The sequence below is a fragment of the Oncorhynchus gorbuscha genome, linkage group LG05, assembly GCF_021184085.1.
Source record: "Oncorhynchus gorbuscha isolate QuinsamMale2020 ecotype Even-year linkage group LG05, OgorEven_v1.0, whole genome shotgun sequence".
Lineage (NCBI taxonomy): Eukaryota > Metazoa > Chordata > Actinopteri > Salmoniformes > Salmonidae > Oncorhynchus > Oncorhynchus gorbuscha.
This window is the reverse complement of record NC_060177.1, coordinates 8654896-8672123: the sequence shown is the minus strand read 5'-3', so window position 1 is coordinate 8672123 and position 17228 is coordinate 8654896. Positions and strand designations below refer to the sequence as shown.

General features: G+C 41.3%; 1 pseudogene; it reads left to right on the top strand.

Annotated features, from left to right (window-relative positions):
* The first annotated feature begins 10022 nt into the window (after positions 1 to 10022).
* The window catches only part of LOC124035492, a 49537-nt pseudogene continuing 42331 nt past the window's right edge, over positions 10023 to 17228 (top strand).

The following is a 17228-nucleotide window of genomic DNA, read 5'->3' as shown; positions in this document are numbered from 1 at the left end:
TCCATAGCTCTCTCTCTCCATCTCTCTCTCACCATCTCTCTCCATAGCTCTCTCTCACCATCTCTCTACATAGCTCTCTCTCCATCTCTCTCTCACCATCTCTCTCCATAGCTCTCTCTCTCCATCTCTCTCTCACCATCTCTCTCCATAGCTCTCTCTCTCCATCTCTCACCATCTCTCTCCATCTCTCTCCATCTCTCTCTCACCATCTCTCTCCATAGCTCTCTCTCTCCATCTCTCTCTCTCCCCTCTTGTGTTCTTGTCTTCTCTCATCAGTTTTCCTAGGGGCCTTTATGTGTTGATATATTGTAGCCTAAAGCATCACCCCAAGCACTGGTTTTCATCCCTGAGCGTTGCTTTTCACAGTAAATCTGTGAAATCTGTTAAGTCTTTTCAGGGAGATTTGAAGTGAGACTTTAATGGGCTGGTCTGTCGGGTAATATCTTGTCTGACTTTGGGAACTAAGTGATGGCGGGTTGTCATGTAAGGCTATATATAAAAATCACCTTAAACTGTTTTGCAGTAAATTGCCTTTAGGTTTTAGCTCGTAGGATATTGCAGTTTTAAAATGCATAGACAACCTGATTCCTGGTCCCTGAACATAAACAAGATGGCACTGTTTTGTTTCAACGTGTTTGTCCTCATCTCGTTACCACCAGGTAGAGCATCTAGTCTCATGCTGCATTCATATCAAAGTTCTCTAAGGTACAGTATAACAAAGGGAATTGGCCTATATGGATAGGGCTACATTGAAATGTTTCTTACAGAATAGATATGGAAAGCATAACCATGGTAACAATGAAAAGGGAACAGTTTGAAGATTATGGGAACATTAATAGTCTAAAGGTGAGGACACAACAGTTAACCTAACACAAGACTGAATCCAAACACTACACTGTTGATTTGATGTGCATTTGACATTTACTGTGCTTTTCACCCATTTCGAGTGTTATGTCGTATGTGTGCATCCTTTGAGAGACGTTCTATCGATTCCCGGAGTAATTTCATGTTTTGAAGTGTATCAGAGCTTTTCGCCGTTCAAACAGGAAGAAATACAGCCGGTATGATGAGTTTTACATCCGTCTGCTTCAAGCATGCAGCAGTTTAATATTGAACGTGAGGGGAGCATCATTTTGCAACGAACCGGAACAGAGCCCTAGGCACTAGACTTGGTGAAGGAGATGTTTTGGGATCACACTGAATATCACGTTTCTGTTGTACATATTGCGATGTTTTGCCGACAGCCTAACTCGTTAGATTAATTAAATGTCAGCTGATGATTTAGCCTCACGGCCAACAGCTCTACTTCTCCAGCTGATCTGTGCACTGTAGAATAGATGCACTGTAGAATAGATACACTGTAGAATAGATACACTGTAGAATAGATGCACTGTAGAATAGATGCACTGTAGAATAGATGCACTGTGGAATAGATACACTAGAATAGATACACTGTAGAATAGATGTACTGTGGAATAGATACACTAGAATAGATACACTGTAGAATAGATGTACTGTAGAATAGATGTACTGTAGAATAGATGCACTGTAGAATAGATGCACTGTAGAATAGATGCACTGTAGAATAGATACACTGTAGAATAGATGCACTGTAGAATAGATGCACTGTAGAATAGATGCACTGTAGAATAGATGCACTGTAGAATAGATGCACTGTAGAATAGATACACTGTAGAATAGATGCACTGTAGAATAGATGCACTGTAGCATAGATGCACTGTAGCATAGATGCACTGTAGAATAGAAGCACTGTAGAATAGATGCACTGTAGAATAGATGCACTGTAGAATAGATGCACTGTAGAATAGATGCACTGTAGCATAGATGCACTGTAGAATAGAAGCACTGTAGAATAGATGCACTGTAGAATAGATGCACTGTAGAATAGATGCACTGTAGAATAGATGCACTGTAGAATAGATGCACTGTAGAATAGATGCACTGTAGAATAGATGCACTGTAGAATAGATGCACTGTAGAATAGATGCACTGTAGAATAGATGCACTGTAGAATAGATGCACTGTAGAATAGATGCACTGTAGAATAGATGCACTGTAGAATAGATGCACTGTAGAATAGATGCACTGTAGAATAGATGCACTGTGTCAGCAGGTTTCAATAGTTCAATGGTATCAAGATGAATGAGCATACAGTACTTAGATACGGTACAACAACCTCACTATGATGGAGAATCATTTCTGTCTTGGCTGTGAAATCTGCAGTATGAAAAACACAAGGGAAGCAGCACATTATTGTTTAGGAGAAGTTCTCTACAGGTCTGATCTATTAAATGGTATTACTGTTCCATTTCTCCATAGTTCAAATGCTTAACAATTTAGTTATTGTGGTGTATCATTCTTGAATTGTGGTGGAAATGCTGTCCTTTGACTTTGGCACCATGTAAAAACAATGAAACATTTCAAAAACATGACGAATACTAAATGTTCAGTTTTATTTAACTGTTGTTTAATAACAAAAAATGTGTACAGCCTTTATACTGCAACACATCTATTTGTATGCGTTGTAGAAACTACTGGGGGCCAGAAAATTGTCTTGTGCCACTGATGATGTGTAGTGACATGGTTTTGGGATTTAGAGCCAAGGCAGCCGCTACTCTTCCTGAAGTCCAAACAGGCTTAAAGCAATTACATCACAACAAAACAAAACAGCAACCTACATCCTCAATAAAAACAATACACAATACAAAGGTATTCATCTAATGTGAGCCAGAGGTGTCAGGGAGGGACAGAAGGATCGGTCAGTGAAACACCAAAACACATTCCTGGTGTTGTAGTAAGGACATCAGTGATACACCGAAACACATTCCTGGTGTTGTAGTAAGGACATCAGTGATACACCGAAACACATTCCTGGTGTTGTAGTAAGGACATCAGTGATACACCGAAACACATTCCTGGTGTTGTAGTAAGGACATCAGTGATACACATTCCTGGTGTTGTAGTAAGGACATCAGTGAACACATTCCTGGTGTTGTAGTAAGGACATCAGTGATACACCGAAACACATTCCTGGTGTTGTAGTAAGGACATCAGTGATACACCGAAACACATTCCTGGTGTTGTAGTAAGGACATCAGTGATACACCGAAACACATTCCTGGTGTTGTAGTAAGGACATCAGTGATACACATTCCTGGTGTTGTAGTAAGGACATCAGTGATACACCGAAACACATTCCTGGTGTTGTAGTAAGGACATCAGTGATACACCAAAACACATTCCTGGTGTTGTAGTAAGGACATCAGTGATACACCGAAACACATTCCTGGTGTTGTAGTAAGGACATCAGTGGGATACACATTCCTGGTGTTGTAGTAAGGACATCAGTGATACACCGAAACACATTCCTGGTGTTGCCCGCTCAAAACACTCTGGAAACAGAACTAACTGTAATTCTCTTGGACGATCACTAGATGTCACCTCATCTTTAAAATAGAATATCCGTATATGTGTTCCCTTTTTAGCAGACATTTATACATGTTATGTCGGGGTGTTGTTTGTGAATGGAAATAGAAGAAACAAAAGCAGTTCTGTCCAGTTGATATGTCATCAGAGCTGATAGCCTAGTGGTAGCCTAGTGGTAGCCTAGTAGTAGCCTAGTGGTAGCCTAGTGGTTAGAGTGTTGGACTAGTAACCGGAAGGTTGCAAAATTGAATCCTCAAGCTGGAAAAGTAAAAAGATCAAATCCCCAAACTGGAAAAGTTACAAATCTGTTGTTCTGTCCCTCAACAAGGCAGTTAACCCACTGTTCCTCGGCTGTCTTTGAAAATAGGAGATTGTTCCGAACTGACTTGCCTACTTAAATAAAGGTCAAATATATATATTTTTAAATGTCATCAGAGCAGATACTGTATGTCATCAGAGCAGATACTGTATGTCATCAGAGCAGATACTGTATGTCATCAGAGCAGATACTGTGTCATCAGAGCAGATACTGTATGTCATCAGAGCAGATACTGTATGTCATCAGAGCAGATACTGTATGTCATCAGAGCAGATATTGTATGTCATCAGAGCAGATACTGTATGTCATCAGAGCAGATACTGTATGTCATCAGAGCAGATACTGTATGTCATCAGAGCAGATACTGTATGTCATCAGAGCAGATACTGTATGTCATCAGAGCAGATTTACCATAAGAGCAGATATGTCATAAGGTCACTAGCAGCAGAACTTTCATGACGGTGTCAGCATATGGAGAATGATAAGTGCCAGTTCGACAATGAAATACTTAAATGCTATGTAGGAATGTGATTATGATAAAGGTGTTTATATTTTAATATTATTTTGCATGATGCCATAATTAAATAACAAGGTTAAAATTATATTGAAAATGGTTAACTGGAAAGAGTTAACAGAACTTCTAAATGAAAATGGTAAATCATAAATGGAAAACGCAAAATGGTAAACAGAAAAAATATGCAAAGTGAAATTGAAAGTGTCTGTTTTTATTTCCTAACTACCCAATGTAGTATTTCCTGTTTTTCATTTTCCATTTAAATTTTCATCAAACATATGTAAATTCATTTGTGGAGGCGTGAACCAGGAGAGCAACACCACACCCACATGTAGTAGTAGTACATCCTAGCCATGTCAGCCTCTCTGTCAAGTAATGTTAGACTGGAGAAACCAACAGGTTAGAAACCCAGACATCCTGCGCACCAGAAAATAGTTGGCCTGCTAAGCTGAAGCCTAGGCATTGACTCAGGGGGCCAATGCAACTCTTCAGATCTTAGGCAAGGTTAGACCTATTCATCATGCATGTGTGATCCCTGAACCACCTCAGTTACAATTCACAATCCTTTGACCTCCTTACAGGGATCCATCTGAGCCACAGCACAAATGACTGCCAGGGTTTGAACAAGGGTGTTCTGAACATCAGAACATTCTTTCACTATTATTTACTATTATTATTACTCGCGTCTTGTGACGGCCGGCCGCCCAACAACCTGCCCGCTCGACCCTATCCCCTCCTCTCTTCTCCAGACCATTTCCGGAGACCTTCTCCCTTACCTCACCTCGCTCATCAACTTATCCCTGACCGCTGGCTACGTCCCTTCCGTCTTCGAGAGCGAGAGTTGCACCCCTTCTGAAAAAACCTACACTCGATCCCTCCGATGTCAACAATTACAGACCAGTATCCCTTCTTTCTTTTCTCTCAAACTCTTGAACGTGCCGTCCTTGGTCAGCTCTCCCGCTATCTCTCTCAGAATGACCTTCTTGATCCAAATCAGTCAGGTTTCAAGACTAGTCATTCAACTGAGACTGCTCTTCTCTGTATCACGGAGGTGCTCCGCACCGCTAAAGCTAACTCTCTCTCCTCTGCTCTCATCCTTCTAGACCTATCGGCTGCCTTCGATACTGTGAACCATCAGATCCTCCTCTCCACCCTCTCCGAGTTGGGCATCTCCGGCGCGGCCCACGCTTGGATTGCGTCCTACCTGACAGGTCGCTCCTACCAGGTGGCGTGGCGAGAATCTGTCTCCTCACCACGCGCTCTCACCACTGGTGTCCCTCAGGGCTCTGTTCTAGGCCCTCTCCTATTCTCGCTATACACCAAGTCACTTGGCTCTGTCATAACCTCACATGGTCTCTCCTATCATTGCTATGCAGACGACACACAATTAATCTTCTCCTTTCCCCCTTCTGATGACCAGGTGGCGAATCACATCTCTGCATGTCTGGCAGACATATCAGTGTGGATGACGGATCACCACCTCAAGCTGAACTTCGGCAAGACGGACCTGCTCTTCCTCCCGGGGAAGGACTGCCCGTTCCATGATCTCGCCATCACGGTTGACAACTCCATTGTGTCCTCCTCCCAGAGCGCTAAGAACCTTGGCGTGATCCTGGACAACACCCTGTCGTTCTCAACTAACATCAAGGCGGTGGCCCGTTCCTGTAGGTTCATGCTCTACAACATTCGCAGAGTACGACCCTGCCTCACACAGGAAGTGGCGCAGGTCCTAATCCAGGCACTTGTCATCTCCCGTCTGGATTACTGCTCTGTTCGCTGCTCTGGCTCCCCAATGGTGGAACAAACTCCCTCACGACGCCAGGACAGCGGAGTCAATAACCACCTTCCGGAGACACCTGAAACCCCACCTCTTTAAGGAATACCTAGGATAGGATAAAGTAATCCTTCTCACCCCCCTTAAAAGATTTAGATGCACTATTGTAAAGTGGCTGTTCCACTGGATGTCATAAGGTGAATGCACCAATTTGTAAGTCGCTCTGGATAAGAGCGTCTGCTAAATGACTTAAATGTAATGTAAATGTAATTTAACCAGGTAGGCTAGTTGAGAACAAATTCTCATTTACAACTGTGACCTGGCCAAGATAAAGCACAGCAGTTTGACACATAAAACAACACAGAGTTACACATGGAATAAACAAACATACAGTCAATAATACAGCCGAAAAATAAAAGTCTATATACAGTGAGTGCAAATGAGGTAAAATAAGGGAGGTAAGGCAATAAATAGGCCATGGTGGCGAAGTAATTACAATATAGCAATTAGACACTGGAATGGTAGATGTGCAGAAGATGAATGTGCAAGTAGAGACAATGGGGTGCAAAGGAGCAAGATAAATAAATACAGTATGGGGATGAGGTAGTTGGATGGGCTGTTTACAGATGGGCTATGTACAGGTGCAGTGATCTGTGAGCTGCTCTGACAGCTGGTGCTTAAAGCTATTGAGGGAGGTATGGGTCTCCAACTTCAGTTATTTTTGCAGGTCAAGCCAGTCATTGGCAGCAGAGAATTGGAAGGAAAGGCGGCCAAAGGAGGAATTGGCTTTGGGGGTGACCCGTGAGATATACCTGCTGGAGCGCGTGCTACGGGTGGGTGCTGCTATGGTGATCAGTGAGCTGAGATAAGACGGGGCTTCACCTAGCAGAGACATGTAGATAACCTGTAGCCAGTGGGTTTGGCGACGAGTATGAAGCGATGGCCAGCCAACGAGAGCGTACAGGTCGCAGTGGTGGGTGATATATGGGGCTTTGGTGACAAAACGGATGGCACTGTGATAGACTGCATCCAATTTGTTGAGTAGAGTGTTGGGAGGCTATTTTATAGATGTCATCGCCGAAGTCGAGGATCGGTAGGAGGGTGGTATGTACAAGGGTATGTTTAGCAGCATGAGTGAAGGATGCTTTGTTGCAAAATAGCCGATTCTAGATTTAATTTTGGATTAGAGATGCTTAATGTGAGTCTGGAAGGACAGTTTACAGTCTAGCCAGAGTAGTGATGCTGAACAGGCGGGCAGGTGCGGGCAGTGATCGGTTGAAGAGCATGCATTTAGTTTTACTTGCATTTAAGAGCAGTTGGAGGCCATGGAAGGAGAGTTGTATGGCATTGAAGCTCGTCCGGAGGTTAGTTAACACAGTGTCCAAAGAAAGGCCAGAAGTATACAGAATGGTGTCATCTGCGTAGAGGTGGATCAAAGAATCACGACCACATTTATGTATACAGAGAAGAGAGTGTGCCCGAGAATTGAACCCTGTGGCACCCCCATAGAGATTGCAAGAGGTCCGGACAACAGGCCCTCCGATTTGACACACCGAACTCTATCAGAGAAGTAGTTGGTGAACCAGGTGAGGCAGTCATTTGAGAAACCAAGGCTATTGAGTCTGCCAATAAGAATGTGGTGATTGACAGAGTCGAAAGCCTTGGCCAGGTCGATGAATATGGCTGCACAGTAATCTCTTATCAATGGCGGTTATGATATCGTTTAGGACCTTGAGCGTGGCTGAGGTGCACCCATGACCAGCTCAGAAACCAGATTGCATAGCAGAGAAGGTATGGTGGGATTCAAAATGGTCGGTGATCTGTTTGTTGACTTGGCTTTCGAAGACCTTAGAAAGGCAGGGTAGGATAGATATAGGTCTGTAGCAATTTGTGTCTAGAGTGTCTCCCCCTTTGAAGAGGGGATGACCGCGGGCTAGTAATAGGGGTTGCAACATTTTCGGCAGATTATCCCGCTGTTTACATCCCTGTTAGCAAGCATTTATTCTTTGCCAAGATAATCCATCCACCCTACAGGTGTGGCATATTAAGAAGTTGACTAAACAGGATGATCATTACACAGGTGCACCTTGTGCTTGGTTCAATAAAAGGCCACTCTGAAATGTGTTGTTTTGTCACACAACACAATGCCACAGATGTCTCAAGTTTTGAGGGAGCATGCATTGATTTAGAGAATTTGGCAGTACGTCCAACCGACCTCACAACCACAGACCATGTATGCCCAGGACCTCCACATCCGGCTTCTTCACCTATGGGATCATCTGAGACCATACACCCGGACAGCTGATGAAACTGAGGAGTATTTCTGTTTGTAATAAAGCCCTTTTGTGGGGAAAAACTGAGCCTGGCTCCCCAGTGGGTGGGCTTGGCTCCCGGGGTGGCAGGGTAGCCTAGTGGTTAGAGCATTGGACTAGTAACCGAAAGGTTGCAATTTCATATTCCGAGCTGACAAGGTACAAATCTGTCGTTCTGCCCCTGAACAGGCAGTTAACCCACTGTTCCTAGGCCGTCATTGAAAATAAGAATTTGTTCTTAACTGACTTGCCTAGTTAAATAAAGGTAAAAATTAATTTTTTAAAAGTGGGTGGGCCAATGCCCTTCCAGGCCTACCCATAGCTGTGCCCCTGCCCAGTCATTTGAAATCCATAGATTAGGGCCTCATGAATTCATTTTAGTTTCCTTATATGAACTGTAACTCAGTAACATTGTTGAAATTGTTTCATGTTGCATTTATATTTTTGGGTTAGCAGGCTAAGGTGTTGTTCTGGTGTACAGAACAGCAGGTACCAACCCTGTCATTACACTAGTCTAAAATCAATGCGCAGAGAGCCCAACATGTCTAGGCTGTATGCTGGTGCATGGTGGTGTTGTGTTGCTGTCCTGGTTCATGCCTCCAGGAAGAAATGTGCATACATTAAACACATTTAAAAAATCCTAAATTAGGCAGTTGGTAAATGAAGACAGGCACTTTCCATTTCACTTTGCACATTGCATTTGTCATTTTCTGTGTACCATTACCTGCTTACCATTTTCTGTGTACCATTACCTGCTTACCATTTCTGTGTACCATTACCTGCTTACCATTTTCTGTGTACCATTACCTGCTTACCATTTTATGTGTACCATTACCTGCTTACCATTTTCTGTGTACCATTACCTGCTTACCATTTCTGTGTACCATTACCTGCTTACCATTTTCTGTGTACCATTACCTGCTTACCATTTTCTGTGTACCATTACCTGCTTACCATTTTCTGTGTACCATTACCTGCTTACCATTTTCTGTGTACCATTACCTGCTTACCATTTTCTGTTTATCATTTAACTTTACATTTTCCATTTTTCAATGAACCATTTTCAGTTTTACTTTTTAATTAAGTTTATTATGGCAGAAATAATGCCCACTAATATGAAAATATAAATCTGTTTATCATTTTCACATTCCAATTTAGCATTTCATTTTCAAAGTGGCACTGATTATCCTCCACATCAGCATTTGGTGTCAGAGACAAATCCAATCAACTGCGTTACTGAAAGAAATCAGAAAACATTCAGAAGCACTTCAGATGTCATGTTTTAATAGCCTGGACATTTACTTTTACATTTCCCCATTTGAAGTAACATGTAGTCATCATTTGACGAGCAAAAGTGCTGTGCGTAAAGTTTGGCCACCGTAGCTATCGTCAACATTGCTGCGCGCGTAAATTGTATAACTAGTCAGGTAGCAAAATGTCTCCGGTATAGTGACAATGGTGCACTTTATTGCACTTTTGCGAAAAGCCAACAGCAAGTCTGTCACTGCAGCGCAATCATATCGAGAGACCAGACAGACCCCTCTGTTGTCAAACATATTTAGTAGGAGGGGCGGCGGCTGCGGCTTTATATAGGTCCCAGTGCCACTGCTGCCGCCTCCTCTGCTCACATCTCTTCCCGCCTTCACACTTCAGTGAGGAAGACTATGGAGGATGATCATTGATGTTTGATATTTGTATGAATTAAAATACATCGGGAGTTCAGCGGGTCTATGCCAGACACTTCTATTGAACGCAATGATGGGTCCATGGAACGCTCTCCTCTACATTGCAGTCACTGTCTGCCTATTGAAGGGTAAGAAGTAATGCATCTATTTGAATTGTATTGTTACGTGCGTCCTACATGTTCGTTAGATGGGTTATTGGTGTTCAGTGCTGCTTTCAAATCAAGTTGTTGGTCAACGTCAGTTGTGCACATGTACATACATGCAGTGGATACATTTAGACAGTTACTGTGCTGAACATACTGTATCACTCCTTGTTTCCAATGCATGTATCCTAGCAACCACTGCCTGATCCTAATCTATCCATGTATTACTACTGTCTATTCACATGTTGAATCCCAGAACTTGTTCAACAGGCTTGATTCAGGCTGCTACTCAAAATCTGACAGAAAAAGTTTTAAATGAATAAATCATATGACAGCTTGTAAATAGAATATACATGTTGAATGTTGAAATATATATGAATATACATATAGAATATATGCTGTATTTACATCAGCAACATCACTATGCAGATGGCTTTGGCAGGCACAAAGAGAATGAACAATGACTTACGTGCCATGCATTTACATGTAGTTATGATTAGTAAGCCTAGTTCGTTTCCCCCCATTATAACTGTATAACTGAAAGCATGCACTCCATATAACAAGGTGTGGACATGATATGCATATTCAATAAATAAATGAAGCAACAATCTATTGTGAGAAAATTATGAGGAACAACCTTTGTTTGGACAGATATGATATACACCTCAACTTTGATATGATATACACCTCAACTTAGATATGATATACACCTCAACTTAGATATGGTATACACCTCAACTTAGATATGATATACACCTCAAATTAGATATGATATACACCTCAACTTAGATATGGTATACACCTCAACTTAGATATGATATACACCTCAACTTAGATATGGTATACACCTCAACTTAGATATGGTATACACCTCAACTTAGATATGATATACACCTCAACTTAGATATGGTATACACCTCAACTTAGATATGGTATACACCTCAACTTAGATATGATATACACCTCAACTTAGATATGATATACACCTCAAATTAGATATGATATACACCTCAAATTAGATATGATATACACCTCAACTTAGATATGGTATACACCTCAACTTAGATATGATATAACCTCAACTTAGATATGGTATATACCTCAACTTAGATATGGTATACACCTCAACTTAGATATGATATACACCTCAACTTAGATATGGTATACACCTCAACTTAGATATGGTATACACCTCAACTTAGATATGATATACACCTCAACTTAGATATGATATACCCTCAAATTAGATATGATATACACCTCAAATTAGATATGATATACACCTCAACTTAGATATGGTATACACCTCAACTTAGATATGATATACACCTCAACTTAGATATGGTATATACCTCAACTTAGATATGGTATACACCTCAACTTAGATATGATATACACCTCAACTTAGATATGGTATACACCTCAACTTAGATATGGTATACACCTCAACTTAGATATGATATACACCTCAACTTAGATATGATATACACCTCAACTTAGATATGATATACACCTCAACTTAGATATGGTATACACCTCAACTTAGATATGGTATACACCTCAACTTAGATATGATATACACTTCAACTTAGATATGATATACACCTCAACTTAGATATGATATACACTTCAACTTAGATATGATATACACCTCAACTTAGATATGGTATATACCTCAACTTAGATATGATATACACCTCAACTTAGATATGGTATACACCTCAACTTAGATATGGTATACACCTCAACTTAGATATGATATACACCTCAACTTAGATATGATATACACCTCAAATTAGATATGATATACACCTCAAATTAGATATGATATACACCTCAACTTAGATATGGTATACACCTCAACTTAGATATGATATAACCTCAACTTAGATATGGTATATACCTCAACTTAGATATGGTATACACCTCAACTTAGATATGATATACACCTCAACTTAGATATGGTATACACCTCAACTTAGATATGGTATACACCTCAACTTAGATATGATATACACCTCAACTTAGATATGATATACACCTCAAATTAGATATGATATACACCTCAAATTAGATATGATATACACCTCAACTTAGATATGGTATACACCTCAACTTAGATATGATATACACCTCAACTTAGATATGGTATATACCTCAACTTAGATATGGTATACACCTCAACTTAGATATGATATACACCTCAACTTAGATATGGTATACACCTCAACTTAGATATGGTATACACCTCAACTTAGATATGATATACACCTCAACTTAGATATGATATACACCTCAACTTAGATATGATATACACCTCAACTTAGATATGGTATACACCTCAACTTAGATATGGTATACACCTCAACTTAGATATGATATACACTTCAACTTAGATATGATATACACCTCAACTTAGATATGATATACACTTCAACTTAGATATGATATACACCTCAACTTAGATATGGTATATACCTCAACTTAGATATGATATACACCTCAACTTAGATATGGTATATACCTCAACTTAGATATGGTATATACTTCAACTTAGATATGATATACATCTCAACTTAGATATGATATATACCTCAACTTAGATATGGTATATACCTCAACTTAGATATGATATACACCTCAACTTAGATATGATATACACCTCAACTTAGATATGATATACACCTCAACTTAGATATGGTATACACCTCAACTTAGATATGATATACACTTCAACTTAGATATGATATACACCTCAACTTAGATATGATATACACCTCAACTTAGATATGATATACACCTCAACTTAGATATGATATACACCTCAACTTAGATATGATATACACCTCAACTTAGATATGATATACACCTCAACTTAGATATGATATACACCTCAACTTAGATATGATATACACCTCAACTTAGATATGATATACACTTCAACTTAGATATGATATACACCTCAACTTATATATGGTATATACCTCAACTTATATATGGTATATACCTCAACTTAGATATGGTATATACCTCAACTTAGATATGGTATATACCTCAACTTAGATATGGTATATACCTCAACTTAGATCAAATCAAATCAAATCAAATCAAATCAAATTTATTTATATAGCCCTTCGTACATCAGCTGATATCTCAAAGTGCTGTACAGAAACCCAGCCTAAAACCCCAAACAGCAAACAATGCAGGTGTAAAAGCACGGTGGCTAGGAAAAACTCCTAGAAAGGCCAAAACCTAGGAAGAAACCTAGAGATATGGTGGGGTGGCCAGTCCTCTTCTGGCTGTGCCGGGTAGAGATTATAACAGAAAATGACCAAGATGTTCAACTTAGATATGGTCAAATAATAATAAGGCAGAACAGTTGAAACTGGAGCAGCAGCACAGTCAGGTGGATGGGGACAGCAAGGAGCCATCATGTCAACTTAGATATGCATATGGGGTATATACCTCAACGGGTGGAGATTATAACAGAAGCCAAGATATGGTATGGTTGAATAATAGTAACAGAACAGTTCAACTTAGATATGGTGGACTGGGGACAGCAAGGAGTCCTCATGTCAGGTAGTCCTGGGACATGGTCCTAGGGCCCAGGCCAGATATGAAATGGAGCAGCAGCACAGGTGGACTGGGGACAGCTTCATGTCAGGTAGTCCTGGGGCATGGTTCTAGGGCTCAGGTCCTCCGAGAGAGAGAAAGAAGGAGAGAAGGAGAGAATTCACACTTAGATTTACACAGGACACCGAATAGGACAGGAGAAGTACTCCAGATAAACAAACACCTCATAAACTTAGATATGGAGGCTGAGACAGGATCAGGAGACACACCTCAACTTAGATATGGTATACACCTCAACTTAGATATGGTATACACCTCAACTTAGATATGGTATACACCTCAACTTAGATATGGTATACACCTCAACTTAGATATGGTATACACCTCAACTTATAATCACACATAATAATAAGGAGATTAAGACCAATGACAATCTTAAGTCATAGGTCAATGAAATGTCCATTGTGATAAATATTACATCAGTATTGGCAAAGCATCATAGTAATTTGTTTTTCAAGGTGAAGTTTCCCATTGAGTGCTGCATTGTCATGGATGGTCACACTCCCATGTGGCTTGAAGCTCTTGTTTAAGACAACGCTGTCACAAGATGTCATGACATTACATCCTGAGTATTACCCACCCCCCTTCCTGCCTGTGCTTACTCTGAAAGCATATATACTCTGTCTGTCCTTGTTCATGTTTGTTTATCAGTCACATATACAGAGCAGTCGGAAAGTATTCAGACCCCTTGACTTTTTTCTACATTTTGTTACGTTACAGCCTTATTCTAAAATTGATTAAATAGTTTGTTTTTTTCTCATGAATCTACACACAATACCCCATAATGACAAAGCAAAACAGGTTTTTAGAATATCACATTTACATAAGTATTAAGACCCTTTACTTAGTACTTTGTTCAAGCACCTTCGGCAGTGATTACAACTACAAGTCTACCACAAGTCTTCTTGGGTAAGCTTGGCACACCTGTATTTGGGGATTTTCTCCCATTCTTCTCTGCAGATCCCCTCAAGCTCTGTCAGGTTGGATGGGGAGCATTGCTGCACAGCTATTTTTAGGTCTCTCCAGAGATGTTTGATCGGGTTCAAGTCCGGACTCTAGCTGGGCCACTCAAAAACATTCAAATACTTTTGCAGAGGCGCTGAAAAACAACCCCACAGCATGATGCTGCCACCACCATGCTTCACCGTAGGGACAGTGACAGGTTTCCTCCAGATATAATGCTTGGCATTCAGGCCAAAGAATTCCATATTGGTTTCATCAGACCAGAGAATCTTCTTTCTCATGAGAGTCTTTAGGTGGCTTTTGGAAACCTCCAAGGGGGCTGTAGTGCCTTTTACTGAGGAGTGGCTTCCTTCTGTCTTCTCTACCATAAAGGCCTGATTGGTAGAGTGCTGCAGAGATGGTTGTCCTTCTGGAAGGTTCTCCCATCTCCACAGAGGAACTTTGGAGCTCTGTCAAACCATCTGCTACTTGGTCACCTCTCTGATCAAGGCCCTTATCCCCCGATTGCTCAGTTTGGCCTGGGAGGCCAGCTCTAGGAAGAGTCTTGGTGGTTCCAAACTTCTTCCATTTAAGAATGATGGTGGCCACTGTGTTCTTGGGGACCTTCAATGGAGTGCCTCGACACATTTCTGTCTCTGAGCTCTACAGACAATTTCTTCGACCTCATGGCTTGGTTTTTGTTCTGATATGCACTGTCGACTGTGGGACCTTATATAGACAGGTGTGTGCCTTTCCAAATCATGTCCATTCAATTGAATTTACCATAGGTGGACTCCAATCAAGTTATAAAAAGCAATATATAGGATGATCAATGGAAACAGCATGCACCTGAGCTTAATTTAGAGTTTCATAGCAAAGGATCGGAATACTTATGTAAATAAGGTATTTATGTTCTTTATTTTTAATAATTTTGCAAAAATGTCTAACAACCTGATTTGTCATTATGGGGTATTGTGTGCAGATTGATGAGGGAAAAACCTGATTTGTCATTATGGGGTATTGTGTGCAGATTGATGAGGGAAAAACCTGATTTGTCATTATGGGGTATTGTGTGCAGATTGATGAGGGAAAAACCTGATTTGTCATTATGGGATATTGTGTGCAGATTGATGAGGGAAAAACCTGATTTGTCATTATGGGGTATTGTGTGCAGATTGATGAGGGAAAAACCTGATTTGTCATTATGGGGTATTGTGTGCAGATTGATGAGGGAAAAACCTGATTTGTCATTATGGGGTATTGTGTGCAGATTGATGAGGGAAAAACCTGATTTGTCATAATGGGGTATTGTGTGCAGATTGATGAGGGAAAAACCTGATTTGTCATTATGGGGTATTGTGTGCAGATTGATGAGGGAAAACCCTGATTTGTCATTATGGGGTATTGTGTGCAGATTGATGAGGGAAAAACCTGATTTGTCATTATGGGGTATTGTGTGCAGATTGATGAGGGAAAAACCTGATTTGTCATTACGGGGTATTGTGTGCAGATTGATGAGGGAAAAACCTGATTTAATACATTTCTGAATACGGCTGTAATGTAACTAAATGTGGAAAAGGGGAGGGGTCTGAATACACTCTGAATGCATTGTATACATGGAGTACACAGTGCAATGAAATGCTGACTTGGAGGTCCACATCTCGTCAGGTCCACCTCTCGTCAGGTCCACCTCTCGTCAGGTCCACCTCTCGTCAGGTTCACCTCTCGTCAGGTTCACCTCTCAACATGTTCACCTCTCGTCAGGTTCACCTCTCGTCAGGTTCACCTCTCAACATGTTCACCTCTCGTCAGGTTCACCTCTCAACAGGTTCACCTCTCGTCAGGTTCACATCTCGTCAGGTTCACCTCTCGTCAGGTTCACCTCTCGTCAGGTCCACCTCTCGTCAGGTTCACCTCTCGTCAGGTTCACATCTCGTCAGGTTCACCTCTCGTCAGGTTCACCTCTCGTCAGGTTCACCTCTCAACATGTTCACCTCTCGTCAGGTTCACCTCTCAACAGGTTCACCTCTCGTCAGGTTCACATCTCGTCAGGTTCACCTCTCGTCAGGTTCACCTCTCGTCAGGTTCACCTCTCAACATGTTCACCTCTCGTCAGGTTCACCTCTCAACAGGTTCACCTCTCGTCAGGTTCACCCCTCGTCAGGGTCACCTCTCGTCAGGTTCACCCCTCGTCAGGTTCACCTCTCGTCAGGTTCTCTCTCGTCAGGTTCTCTCTCGTCAGGTCCACCTCTCGTCAGGTTCACCTCTCGTCAGGTTCACCCCTCGTCAGGTCCACCTCTCGTCAGGTTCACCTCTCGTCAGGTTCACCTCTCAACAGGTTCACCTCTCGTCAGGTTCACCTCTCGTCAGGTTCTCCCTCGTCAGGTTCACCTCTCGTCAGGTTCACCTCTCGTCAGGTTCACCTCTCGTCAGGTTCACCTCACGTTAGGTTCACCTCT